This window comes from Ambystoma mexicanum, chromosome 3p (genome assembly GCF_040938575.1).
Source record: "Ambystoma mexicanum isolate Mex_15411 chromosome 3p, UKY_AmexF1_1, whole genome shotgun sequence".
In the NCBI taxonomy this organism is placed as follows: domain Eukaryota; kingdom Metazoa; phylum Chordata; class Amphibia; order Caudata; family Ambystomatidae; genus Ambystoma; species Ambystoma mexicanum.
Genome location: NC_090925.1, coordinates 33,959,444 through 33,974,057, shown reverse-complemented (window position 1 = coordinate 33,974,057; position 14,614 = coordinate 33,959,444).

The window sequence follows — 14,614 nt, the reverse complement described above, 5'->3', positions numbered from 1 at the left end:
ATGTCACAGACCAAGAGGAGCCCACATGGCTTTGGCTCCCTCCAACCATCAACCCCATGTTCATCAGATGTACCCCTCTCCATTCTAGACTTTGCAGTGGCTCCATGTAAATCCTGCTTCTATAGTATGTCTTTGATCAAGTGATCCCAGTTGAGGACGGGCCTGAAATCAAGGACTTTTTTTGTCAAAAGTAAAGAACTACTGTGCTGGGGAGAAACTAATATGATGGGGATGAGGAAGTCATTACCAAATCTCAGTCCCCACCCTTTTCCAACATACTGTGCTAGGGGTTGTACATTTCCACCTGGCAGAAGCCTTTCCAGTATAGCTTAAACACAAGAACATGTCCTCCGTTGGGTCTTCTGGATAGGTATTTTCCAACAATTAAAAACATATGGCACTTGTCAGACATGTCAAAATGCACCTGGGATAGATATGGGCTATTCCCCTCCCTATTTATTGAAAACGCCTATTTCTAGGGTCGGATGGATATAATGAGTCCCCTATCCCATCCAAGGAAGGAAACCCCTACATACTCGCCAGAATGAATAATGCATCATGATATCGAAGGCCTTTCCATTAAAGAGCAACATAACATGTTTCTTTTTTATTAACGTTCTAGTTTCCATGCAAACATTTACATTATATTGCAAGGCATCAATTATTACATAGTTTTAGTTTCCTTCAGGATTTAGGAACAATTGCGAATTTTAAATTGTTTGCTTTAGCAATTGTCTTTATGCATAATAAAAACTCAGAATTGGATCACCATGATGATCAGTCTTTTATTTATGCCGCAGATTACCTGGAGCCACATTCCGTCATCTCCATGGCTTCTTCTTTGATATTTCATCGTACTAGCAAACACAGTCCTGCGCTCATTTCAGATGGGATATTCCATTAGGATGTGGTAGATTGTCTCTTCCTGGTTAGTTTCTTTACAGAATCTGCAAATATTTTCCTCATCTGTTATTTGTTTGGTAGCTGCTAAATATTCTCTGCTTGGTAGTGAATTAAGGCAAAGCCATAAGTAGAGATCTCGAGTTGTTCTGGAAGGACATTTTTCTAGATGAGGGGGCAGAGGGCCCTGGTTTCCGTCTCAGGAATCACATCCATTTTGTATGAGGCCTTGTCTTGGATAGTTTTTATCCAATCGTTCTCCTTAATTCTCTTTTTCACCGTTAGTGGTTTATTAATCAGTGACTCATCTGCGATATCGTTATGTTTGAGCAAGAATTGGCAGGCTTCTTTCCATATATTCAGAGTAGAGTATACATAACATAAAAAATCCTCAACACCTGCTCCCCTTCTTCGCAAAACTGGGTTTACCGAAGGAGTCCTTCGCAAACAAGCAATCCACATACATGCCGCGGCTCATTCAGGCAGTCATCACTCTACTGTATATTGAAACTTTCGGCACTTCCGTCCCTCGCCCACAAACGGATACATTAGTTTAATATTTCAATCAGACCTGGTTTAGCATCCTGAGGAATTTGATAGATGAAGATGGGGTGAATTGGGTCATCCTTGTGGTCCAGAATACCCTCTTTTCGATTATTCCCTTCCAACTTGTCTGAAGGAGTGTGTCCTGGGAGGTCCTTGATATTTTGAAGGCGAAGTCAGAGAACCAAGTTGATCCAACTTTGAACTCCTCATAGTTCATCTGCAGAACATATGAGAGGATAGCGCTCATCCGCGTGCTTTGAATCGACATATGCACCACTCCCAGGATGAACAGGAGTAACTGCCTCACTGACAAGCCCAACTACACAAAGGCAAGGCAGCTAGAACGGCCCTGTTTCTATGTCCTGCATCAGAAAATGATTTCCTTGAGTATATGCATGTTGAACATGGCAATTCAGTACAGCTCTGTCCCCACTGCCTCTCTGAGATGCAATGACAAGTGTTAGGGAACATATCTAGTTGCTGGAGTTGCAAGTCATGGAACCCTCCCAGAATTCACTGAGTCTGTCCGATTGCCCAACCATGTGGGGGTTCACAACTATTGGAAGGTCAATAAGATATCACATTTCTATGCAGATCCAATGCCACAAATTGACGAAGTGATTGAGAGAATAAGCACATCCAAGTATAACTGAACCCTACACCTAACCATAGGCTATATGCAAAGCCCTCTGGCTCCTGAAGATAAGGACAAACCTGCCTTCTCTATCCTGGAGGTACCTTGGTGCATGGGTCCATTAGAGTGTATGCAAGGGGTGTGTACCATCAACACTGGTAAGGTGTGTGGGGGGAACCTATGGGTGCAATGTGTATGGCCCGTCCACATCCACAATGTGCATGGACATGTCTGTGCAAAGTGCATGCAACTGTGTGTTGGAGATTCATGGACTCACACGAAAAGTACATCGAACTATGCACAAGGCTCATGAATAGTGCATAGTTATTTATTTAGTCATTTATATAGCGCACAAAACCCACAGGCATCTAGGCACATTAAGCTTAAGAGATTGGGTACAGGTCCATGAAAAGTGAATCAGCATGCTTATGCAAGGTATAGGTGTCTGGTCACATGTTCAACATGTGTGGAATTGCCTATGCAAGATGTGTGGGCCACTGGTGCAAGGTTAGTGCATCTTTATAATCAAGGTGGGTCGGCCTCCCCCAACTGAGCAAGGTGGGTGGATCAGCCACACATAGCAAGAAAGATGGGCATACACCCAGAAATTGGCAGGTGGGCCTTTACTAGGTACCAAGGCAAGTGGGTCTACGCCACACAAGCAAGATGGGCCTACTTAAAGGTGCCTTGTGCATTGGCTGGGCCCACCCACATGTACACCGTCGGTGCACTTGTGTGAGCAAGGGCAGTGGGCCTTCCCCACACGAGCAAGGCAGATGGGCCGGTCCCTCAAAGCATCTTGGGTGGGTCTATCTGCCCAAGCAAGGTGGGATGGGCTCTTACCATCCATCTGGGTGGAGGCTGGCCCACTCACCTTCACTGGCACATGCACACGTGTCCATGCACTTTGTGCCGGCAACTTGCAAGCCCAGGTTAAAGCTTAAAACAGAGTTATTCGTCTTTGGCCTTTAAGCTCTGGAATGCTCTTCCTCTCACTCTCTGCATTACTCCTACGTTATCTATATTTAAATCCAACCTCCTGCTCTCTTTCTTTCTGAAGGAACACTTGCATAGTTTTCTACACCAGCACGTCTCCCTCCTCTCGTCTTCCCCCTACCTCACTATGACAACCCTATGGCACTTATCCCTCACCCCTTCTTAGCACTTCCTCCACTATCATGTTCCTATACCATGCTCTACTTTCCTTGTCCCTGGTTCATGTATCTACCTCCCCTGCATCATCTGGTCTTATACCCACATCCTCCTAGCCCTTTGTCCACTATCCCGTTTCTATATCATGCTCTACTGCCCTTTTCCCTGGTTCATGTTTCTGCATCATCTGGTCTTATATCCACATCCTCCTAGCACTTCCTCCACTATCCTGCTCCTATAGCATGCTCTTCTGTCCTTGTCCCAAGTTCATGTGTCTATCTCCCCTGCATCATCGGCCTTATATCCACACCCTCTTAGTGCTTCCTCCACTATCCCGTTCCTGTATCATGCTCTACTGTCTGTGCCCCTGGTTCATATTTCTGCCTCCCCTGCATCCTCTGGTCTTATATCAACACCCTCTTAGCGCTTCCTCCACTATCTCATCCCTTTACCATGCTCTACTGCCCTTTTCCCTGGTTCATGTTTCTACCTCCCCTGCATCATCTGGTCTTATATCCACATCCTCCTAGCACTTCCTCCACTACCCTGCTCCTATACCATGCTCCTCTGTCCTTGTCCCTGGTTCATGTGTCTACCTCCCTGCATCATCTGGCCTTATATTCACACCCTATTAACACTTCCTCCACTATCCCGTCCCTATACCATGCTCTACTGCCCTTTTCCCTGGTTCATGTTTCTACCTCCCCTGCATCATCTGGTCTTATATCCACATCCTCCTAGCACTTCCTCCACTATCCCGTTCCTATATCATGCTCTACTCTCCTTGTCCCTGGTTCATATTTCTGCCTCTCCTGCATCCTCTGCATCCTCTGGTCTTATATCCACACCCTCTTAGCACCTCCTCCACTATCCTGCTCCTATACCATGCTCTTCTGTCCTTGTCCCTGGTTCATGTGTCTACCTCCCCTGCATCACCTGGCCTTATATTCACACCCTATTAACACTTCCGCCACTATCCCGTTCCTATATCATGCTCTACTGTCCTAGTCCGAGTTCATGGTTCTACGTCCCCTGCATGCTCTGGTCTTATATCCACACCCTCTTAGCGCTACTGGTCCCCAGCTCTGTAAATCAATGTAAAAAGGTTTTGTAAGCATTTTTCTGTCAAAAATGCATTATTTCCCTGTAATTTTCATTAATCAAATTTAGTTCCAGAAGGTTTCTGGTCTCACGGGTCACCCTGATTCCCAGATATATAAACTTGTTTCCTGCCATTTGATGTTGATACCTGAGTGCGTAGACACACCACATGTTGGGTTAGTAGGATACACCTCTACCTTGCTTCCATTTACTGTAAAGCCCAAAATATTACCAAACCTATCAAGTAGAGTAAACAGATTGCATGATGATAAACCTGGGCTGGACATTAGTATACAAAGGTCGCCCACCTAGTGTAGTACTTTGCACACATAACTGCAGTATGTGAGGTCAGCAAGTTCCTGATAGACATGGATGGACAATGGCAAGAGTTCCTTAACAATGTCAATTAGATATTCAGCAACGCTATAGGGTGCCTCTTGTAACAGGATAGCCGATCTAGGAAAAACACAAGAAAACTGCAGGAGATGTGGATCCCACAAGAAAGGTTTATTTCAATTAAAGTGGAAGGGTAACTTCCCAAAACCAAATTCGATGATTAAACAAAATGTCTCCCTCGTACCATTTAGGGTTGGTCTCTCACTCAGTCCAAAAGAGGGCCATGGTCTTGGTCTTCGGTTGCCAGATTTGGATTCTTGAATCCTCTTCCATGTGGGGTAAGTCCCAGGCTCTATAACATTGAAGATTTACTGGGTCTGGAACAATCTCTGTTCATTCGTCTTCCAAAGGTTCCCAATGATGGGAAATGTTTGGATGAAGGATCTGATTCGTGACCACCTTAGTACTCTAGGGTGCTTTCCCCCAGAACTCTTCCAGCGTCCTACTTATGATCTAATCGCCTTGTTCCCTGGTGTGAAAGCACTGTCTCATGCCCCCTCCCACCTCTATGGATTGTCCTGGCACCAACCTGCCATGTTGAACCTTCCTGGTCTGAATAACAGAGAGGTTTGTGGTACCACCTCCTATCTCCTAAGCTGAGTGCAGATGTCTCTCCCTCTACCTTACCTGACTCTCCTCCTATCTGGCAGATGTTCCTCCTCCTCTCCTGAAACATGTGTTCTCTCTCTCCAATTTCCTTCTTTCAGTGCGCCTCTTTAAAATTCCACTTAACAGCTTCCTAGATGTAAGGCCTCTCTCATGGGATAGATCCTCCTTCCAGCTGGACCCGATCTCCGGGCCCCCTTCTAGATCCTACATATCTCTGTCCCTCTCTAATGTATGGCAGGTCCTGGTCTGTGAATCACCTCCCCCACTCTCTCGGTCTACCATAACATCTATCCTCAAGCCAACAATGTATTGGCCCACTTCTCCACTCTTTGTAGCAACCCTCCTCCTCTACAGAATTCTCCCTCACTCCTGATGAATAGCTACATGTGTGCATTTTACTGCCATGATTCAGTCCGCAGTCGATGTACCAAGAAGATTTTTCAAACAGTCAAAGGACTCTAACTCTGGCACAGTTTCGATTGGCCCCGGGTCTCAGATGCTGTGTGACAATGTATCCCTTTTTTTCATGAAGAAAATTTAAAAGATCAGGGCTAATATTTCCAAAATCATGCGTTGGGCTTCAAAGTCTACCCAGCATCGATTCGGCATCCTTGATGCCCCTAGGCCCAGCCCATCGATGGCTCTGAGATTGTCAGGATTGATGCCCTTCTTAAATCTGCATCCCCTCTGGATGATATCACTCTACGCTTGTTTAATTCTGCAATTAGGAGTATTAGTGATATAATAGCAGAGGTAACAAATTCCTTGCTGATCTTTCGCCAGATTCTGGCCATTTTGAAAAACGCATTGGTGATTCCTCTGCTGAAAAATCCTTTGTTAGATGCAGCCATTTTTGACAATTATCAGCCAATCTCTCTGCTTCCTTTCATCATGAAAGTTCTAGAAGTAGTTATTACCCCTCAACTCCGATCCTTTTTGGAGGAGCACAATATTTTGGACCCCGGTCAGATTGTTTTTCGCCCTTTAATGAGGACCGAGTCTGTCTTTGTGTCAGTTCTTGACGACCTAATAATGATCAAAGATCAAGGCGGTATGGCAGGCCTTGTTTTATTGGACCTGTTGGCCGCTTTTAATACTATTGATCATGTCCTTCTTCTATCGAGGCTACAGAATGCTGGCATTTCTGGCCAGGTTCTGGAGTGGATCTGGGCTTCTCGGACTTCTCGCTCGCAACTGGTGTCTCTTGCTTCATTCAGGCCTTCACCTAAAACGGTGGTGTGTGGGGTTCCGCAGGGCTCTTCCCTCTCCCCCTTGCTTTTTAATACATACATCCAGCCGTTGGCAGTTCTTATTCTCTCATTTGGGTTCAGATTTGATTCTTATGCAGATGCTGCCCAAATCCTGTTTAGACTGGGTCTGGACCAGGCAGGGACCGCGACTGAGCTTAGATCATGCTTAGCAGCAGTTGGGGCTTGGATGGGAGCTATCTTGCTTAAACTTAATGGCGAGAAGACCGATGTCCTTATTATTGGCCCGACGGCTGCGTTGGAGAGCTGGAACACAGACTTCTGGCAATTAACATTGGGGCTCCTCCCTGCTCCGATCGAGGTGTTTAAAAACCTTGGTGTGAAAATCTCAGCTTCCCTGAAGATGGAGACTCAGATTGATACTGTGTGTGGACTGGGCTTTCTCAAGTTAAAGCAAGTTGGGGAAATCGTTCCTTTTATCCCTGAGGATCTCCATGCACAGGTAGAGGAATAGTATCTTAACGGTAGCCTAGACGACTGTAATGCAATCTTTTTGTCTCAACCAGCTTGCCTACTGCATCGTTTGCAAGTTCTGCAAAATGCAGCAGTTTGTTTGGTTGAAGGTATTCCTTTTGGACAATATGTCCCCAATGTTCGGCAGGACCTCACTGGTTGCCCGTGCAAGCTCGAACTCATTTCAAAGTCCTGTGTATTATTCATCGGTCTCTGAATGAACAGGGTTGTTTAGCCCTGCAAGAAAAAATGCAATTGTACTGTCCAGGCCATGCACTTCGTTCAGCGGGGGCAGTACTTCTGAAAATACCTTCCTATCATCGGGAAAGGATGGGCGGTCTGGCTATTTCCATCTCGGGCTCGGAACTGTGGAATACACTTCCAGCAGCGATACTCCGTTTTCAGGCTTTTGATCTCTTTAAACAGAGTCTGAAGACCCATTTATTTGCCTGAGCTGTGTGTGCGCTCTCCTTGCACGCTTCTAGACAGCGCCATGATACCTTTGGTGAAAGAGCGCTCTATAAATGCCTTGATTGATTGAGTGATTGATGTCACCCTTATTCCACCAAACCAGCACCCTCTAAGAGGTACATCTCCTACCCCAATAAGTCATCTTCCCCAATTATAACTCTCCTCTGGAGAAGTTAAAGCTCTTCCACCAACATACCTCTCTTCTCCAGATGTGAACCCTTCTCCAGCAGCATAAATCTCCACTTCAAACTTCCAACTCTCTTCTCTAAGCTTCAGATTCTCTGCTCCAACCTCTGCTCTTCTCAGTATACCGCACAACCACCAATCTCCACCAACAACCTTCTTTCAGCTGCTTCCTGAAAATTTTAATCTACCAGACTGCTCTGGCTTCCTTCTAGAGGGTGCTCTTCCCAGCCTCGGGCGGTGCTTGGAATCAGAAGTTGCTGCTGTACAGTTTGTTCTTGGGATAGGTCCATATGACTGAGATCATGTGACTTGAAAGAGATAGGGCCTAAGGTTATTTCAACCTGTGCCGCCATTTTGCAATCCTTTTGGCCTTCAACCTCTGGGTGTTTTCTCCCCGTCTCTCTGGAGGTTTTCTGGTGTGCCCTGCAGTGCATCATGTTCCTTGGTCTCCTCAAAGTGTCTGTGGTAACCTGTTCGGGAAACACTTTGATACTGTGTGCCAGATAGTGTTACTCCAGTGATGCTTCCCTGCATTTCCGTGTTAGACACTGAAAATGCAAATGTGCCAGATAGTGTTACTCCAGTGATGCTTCCCTGCCTTTCTGTGTTAGACACTGAAAATGCAAATGCGCCAAATAGTGTTACTCCAGTGATGCCTCGCTGCCTTTCCATGTTAGACACTGAAAATGCAAATGCGCAAGATAGTGTTTCTCCAGTGGTGCCTCGCTGCCTTTCCATGTTAGATACTAAAAATGCAAATGCGCTACATAGTGTTACTCTAGTGTTGCCACGCTGCCTTTCCATGTTAGACACTGAAAATGCAAATGCGCCAGATGGTGTTACTCCAATGATGCCACTTTGCCTTTCCATGTTAGACACTGAAAATGCAAATGCGCCAGATGGTGTTACTCCAATGATGCCACTTTGCCTTTCTATGTTAGACACTGAAAATGCAAATGTGCTAGATAGTGTTACTCCAGTGATGCCACTTTGCCTTTCCCTGTTAGACACTGAAAATGCAAATGTGCCAGATAGTGTTACTCCAGTGATGCCACTTTGCCTTTCCCTGTTAGACACTGAAAATGCAAATGCGCTAGATAGTGTTACTCCAGTGATGCCACTTTGCCTTTCCCTGTTAGACACTGAAAATGCAAATGCGCTACATAGTGTTACTCTAGTGTTGCCACGCTGCCTTTCCATGTTAGACACTGACAATGCAAATGCGCCAGATGATGTTACTCCAATGATGCCTCACTGCCTTTCCATGTTAGACACTGAAAATGCAAATGCGCCAGATAGTGTTAGGCCAGTGACGCCACTTTGCCTTTCCATGTTAGACGCTGAAAATGCAAATGTGCCAGATAGTGTTACGCCAGTGACGCCACTTTGCCTTTCCATGTTAGCCAGCCAGAAGAAACCTACACTGGCTTCTAATTTGAGAGCGTATTCTGTTCAAAACAATTTCCATAACCCACAAATGCCTCTCCAACACAGCGCCGAGGTAACTCACCCGGAAATTATTTAGACCACAATCCACTAGACCTACACAGTCCACTCCTGCTCACCTCCACTCGACACCACGATTAAGATTACAAAGAGCAGGGGGGGCAGCTTCCTAGTAGTGACGGGGAAGCAGTGGAATGCGCTACCGCTCTCTCTAAGACCCGAGCCCACATGTCTCAGAACCTGGCTATTCTCTCAAGTCATCCAATCTTCTCTAATCAGCTTGTATGACAATGACTAAAGAACGCAATGCAACTAAGCTGTGCTCCATTATGCTTCTTGTGTGCTCTGTTTCAAATGTTGCGGTATGTAACCACTGTAACCAGCGCATGGATGCCTTTGGGCTCAGTGCACTTTACGAATGCAAAAATAAAGCAAAAAAAGTAATACAAAAACAAGTACGCTTGAGGTAAGCACTCCCTGCCTGAGTTTTGCTTCTCGAGCCTGGCACGGGAGTTTGAGGAACGCCACCAGGCATGAGGCTCTTAATCAAAAGTTGCTCTCCTACGAATAATTCATAGGTTCATTAAAGCGAAAGGCTTGAATTTGTGTGTAGCCTACATTGCTCTGGCGTCTAAGTGGAAATGCCTCATCAGAACGATTGTCACAGGATTCCCCAAGAGGGTTAAGTCTGTTCCTCTATCAAAGGTTTCCAGTGGGAGTGGAACTGTGAGGGTCCTAACGACTGCCCGGGTCCCCATGACCACCCTCTTGGGTCTCCCGTTTGATCCCCTTAGCATAGATGTCAAGGGAGTGTATGCCGGTGTGAGGACTCCTGTGACTGTCTCCTGCATCAGCACTGTGACCCACTTGGATTTGTCTGGGACTCCACCATACAACTCTTTTGGGGTAATCACCCTGGCCCATTTGACCACCCCACTATTGGTCCACAAGTTTACACAGGGGACTTCATGGTACCCCACATATAAGGAACACATGTGAAACCACCACACTCACAAGGACTCTCTGTAGGCCATGAATGCAAAGCCCCAAAGTGCACAAGGAAGCGTGGAACAAAACTAAGCATTTCTGAGAGCATAAATTGAAGAAGGACAGCAAACATGATCAGCATCAATTCCATACATGATACAACCTATGTAGGTGTAACATATTGAAGAGTTCTCACATGTTATCCAGAACAGGACTGTAAGACTTGTCCTTGGCCTCAAGCCCTGGGATCGTATCTCTCCAGATCTGGAATCTCTCCATTGGCTCCCAGTGGATGCAAGGATTAAATTCAAAACCCTCTGCATTGTCCACAAGGCTCTCTGGGGCCTAGGTCCAACATACCTTCAGCTATCCCTCTGCAAATACCTCCCATCTCGAGCACTCCGCTCCTCTACCTCTAACTCCCTCAGGGTCAGTCGATTCTCAAAGAAAAAAGCTGGGGGTAGATTTCTGTCTTCAGCTGGGGCCTCCCCCTGGAACAGCCTCCCTGCCACTGTAAAACTTGAGGAGAACCATCTCCGGTTCCGGAAGCACCTGAAAACCTTCCTCTTTGATTCTGCCTTCTCCTCTCCTCTCCCGTGTTGATTCTACTCTCCCTCTGCACCATGCACCTGGCCACACTCTGTCCTCCGGGCCCAGGTACCTGCTCATCTTGCCACACTCACGCACTGCCTCCGGGCCACCCCCTGCACTGGGGTCTGTATCTGTACCCATACAGCCCTCCCCTTCTATTCCTGCACTTTCAGACCTACTCGGCCTGCTGCCATAAACCCAGCACTTGCCGCTTGCTGGCTGCACTCCCTCTGTTGCCTTTTTATTAATTCATTTATTATTATTTATGGTTTATTGTCCTCCTTGCTTCATACTCTCCTTTTGTTCCCCCTTCCATGTATTTCTCCCCCTTCCCCCTCTACCCTGCACTTGCGCGTTCTCAATGTCACTGTTGTTTTTGTTCTCCCCTGTTCCCCCTCCGCTGCCGCGTCACGCTCTGAAACACTTGTGTATGAGCGCGATAGAAATAAAATATCAATATCAATGTTGTCATCATGACAATGATGGCCTTTTATGAATCCCAGGTGATCGAGAAAGATGAAGGACATACAGTCCAATGTTTTATGGCTGCGTCAGCCCCAAAACTGTAGGACCCGGCAAAAGTGATCGCAAGGCCAAGAGGTAATACCCATCCTTCTCTGTTACCCACAGCATAAAAGGTGCACTGCAACACATATTTTGTTGTTGATTTACCAAAGCAATATTATTCTGCTGGATCACTGGTACAATTCCCAAAAGAATGACATTGCCCAGTGTGGCATTGTCACAGTGGGCAGCAAACTCCTCCTGCCTGGTACCTTTGAGTTCTGAAGGATTCAGTCTGCATGATGAAACCTACAAGAGTTCCCATGGCCATGGGTGTGGGGTCCAGGGGACACCTCAGCCAGCACTGCAAAAATACACATCACTGCAGCAGCTGCGCAGTTTCCTGATGGGCGCGGGGGCGGCGGTCAGGGTGCAGGTCATCCCCAGCCACACGGAGGGAGTGGCAGCCAATCTACCCTCTACTCCTGGGGATGCTGGGCAGGACAATCTTAGATCTGCAGCGGCCCCCTCGCCAACACATGAATAAGCATTGAAAACACCTACTGTGCCATGTAAAAGCCACTGTGCTAATGAGCATCATTTAAAATGGTATAAATGTCAAGAGTGGCTCGAGATAAAAGCAGGAGTCAGCAGGGCTCAAACCTCTGAGGAAAAGGAAAGAACAGGACACAATGAAAAAACTAAGACAAGGAGGAGCTGCTGAAGATATACAGAAGGCAGCCATGTCAGGCTCAGTCAAGCCCCAATATAATAGGTATTCTATCAGTTTGCCTGCTGGCTTCCTCCTTTTTCTGGGGGTCAAGCCAGATGCACAATGTTCTGTTCCAGATTTGTAAGGAAGGCCTCTACAGTACGATGCTCTTAAAAGGTGTGGGTCGGCCTGACCTTCATGTTCCACTTTAAATACCTTGGCATACCCTAAAAAATACTTTACATTTCTCAGACTTGCCTTCACTTTTGCACCTCCAAACGTCTTTTCCTTGCCTACCACATATTTGCTGGGGTAATAACAGAACAAGGTCTTATTCTCTCCATAACCTTCTGATTTACTGTGAACCTCAAAAGGTGCCCTGGGAACTACCTTGCTCTGTGTCCCAGCTGCAGTGGTGGTCCCAAGGTCTTATGGGCCTCTCAATATCAAACTTCTTTTTAGGGGGAAGATGTAACAGTTTTGGAAAGGATGTCTAAAGGAAATCCACAGGGTTTCTTTCCTTTTCCCTTTTTCTTAGGGAAACCTGCAATGTGGACATTACTTGCCTGATAGGTACCCTCACCAGCTGTCCACTCAGGACCAGGATCTGAGACTTGAATCGGGGGGGGGGGGGCTACTATTATCCTTTTCCTTGGCCACCCTCCCATCCAGAGCATCTGTTCTCTAATGTACGGCCATCAGAAAAGCCTCTGATTTGGCAAGAGTGGTTTTCAGAGCAACCATTTGAGCCACTTCAGGTTATGCTCATGCTCGGAGGCCTGATCAATGTCCACCACCACACCCTTAGATCTTGTGGCAGGTGTAGGTCCTTCTGGAGAGATTGGCAAGCCACAGTGCAGGGCTTGGAAGCAACGCTTTTCCTCTGGAGACATTTGAAGGTTGGGAGTCTGGAGCTCAGCTTTGAGGTTGCTACCCACTTACTTGAAAGAGATGCAATCCAGTTCCATGTTTTTTTACAGATGCACTGGATTGGTAGAAGACCAATAAGGAAGTGCCAAGGGAATGGAGATGCATTGTAGGGTATCTGCCCACTGAAAGACATTTGGTGTTTGTACAATCCAGACAAGAACCCCGCTTTCATCCAGAAGGAGATCTTCACAATATATCTGGCAGGATGGACAGGCCCTCAGATCGTCAGTAAAACCTCTGGGGGATCTCAGTGATGCCGGCTGCATTAGGCAGAGGAAGTTCCCATCCACCCAGAAGGAGGTATTCTCAAGACATCTGGCAGGATGGATAGGCCCTCGGATCCTCAATATAACCTCCAGGGTATCTCAATGATGCCCAGCAACATCAGACAGAGGAAACTCTCTTTCATCCAGAAAGAGATATTCTCAAGACCTCTGGCAGGATGGATAGGCCCTCAGATCCTCAGAATAACATGCAGGGGATCTCAATGTTGCTTGGCTGCATTAGACAGAGGATGTTCCCCTTCATCTAGACAGAGATATTTTCAAGACATCTGGCAGGATGGATAGACCCTCAGATCCTCAGTATAACCTCTGGGGGATCTCACTGATGCCCAGCTTCATTCGACAGAGGAACCTCCCCTTCATACAGAAGGAGATATTCTCAAAACATCTGGTAGGATGGATAGGGCCTCAGATCCTCCGAATAACATGCAGAGGATCTCAATGTTGTTGGCTGCATTAGACAGAGGAAGTTCCCCTTCATCTAGACAGAGATATTATCAAAACATCTGGCATGAAGGACAGGCCCCCAGATCCTCAGTATAACCTCCAGGGATATCAATGATGCTCAGCTGTATCAGACAGAAGAAACTCTCTTTCATCCAGAAGGAGATGTTTTCAAGACATCTGGCATGATGGACAGGCCCTCAGATCCTCAGTGTAACCTCCGGGGGAACTCAATGATGCCCAGCTGCATTAGACAGAGGAAGCTCCCCTTCATCCAGAAGGAGATATTCTCAAGACATCTGGCAGGATGGATATGCCCTCAGGTCCTCAGTATAACCTCAGAGGATTTCAATGATGCTCGTCTACATCAAACAGAGGAAACTCTCTTTCATCCAGGAGGAGCTATTCTAAGGACATCTGGCATGATGGATAGGCCCTCAGATCCTCAGTGTAACCACTGGGGGATCTCAATGATGCCCAACTGCATGTCAGATCTCTGTAGAATCCCTGGTGAGAGTTCTGTCCAGCAGTTGAACCCATCATGTAGCCGACAAGTTCTTTCTGCCAATGCACTTCTCAGGGATCTAATAACAATCGCCTGAGGAGTTAATTGACCCAAAGATGGATGGACGTCACAGGATACCGCTGACCTGTAAAGGAAGGTCGAGATTAGTACCAGAGTGAGCACATAGATAGCTAATAACCAGATTTACAAATGAATACCTTGTTAAGATAACAATATTCCAATACAAGGTCAAGGTTCCTGAGTTGAGTGTGGACGATCCTATAACAATGAATAATAATAGATGGATTGAGTAAACCAAGAAAACTGTATCATGTCACAATGAGAGAGCGATGAACACAATGCTTACCGAAGGACCAGGGAAGGGAGTGCAGGATGAATTGAAACTGAGATAGAACGTTACCAGTAGAAGGTCCAGAGTTAACAGTAGAAAAGATCGAGTTCCCGTGAGGCAACGATCCACCTGACACCTGCTGG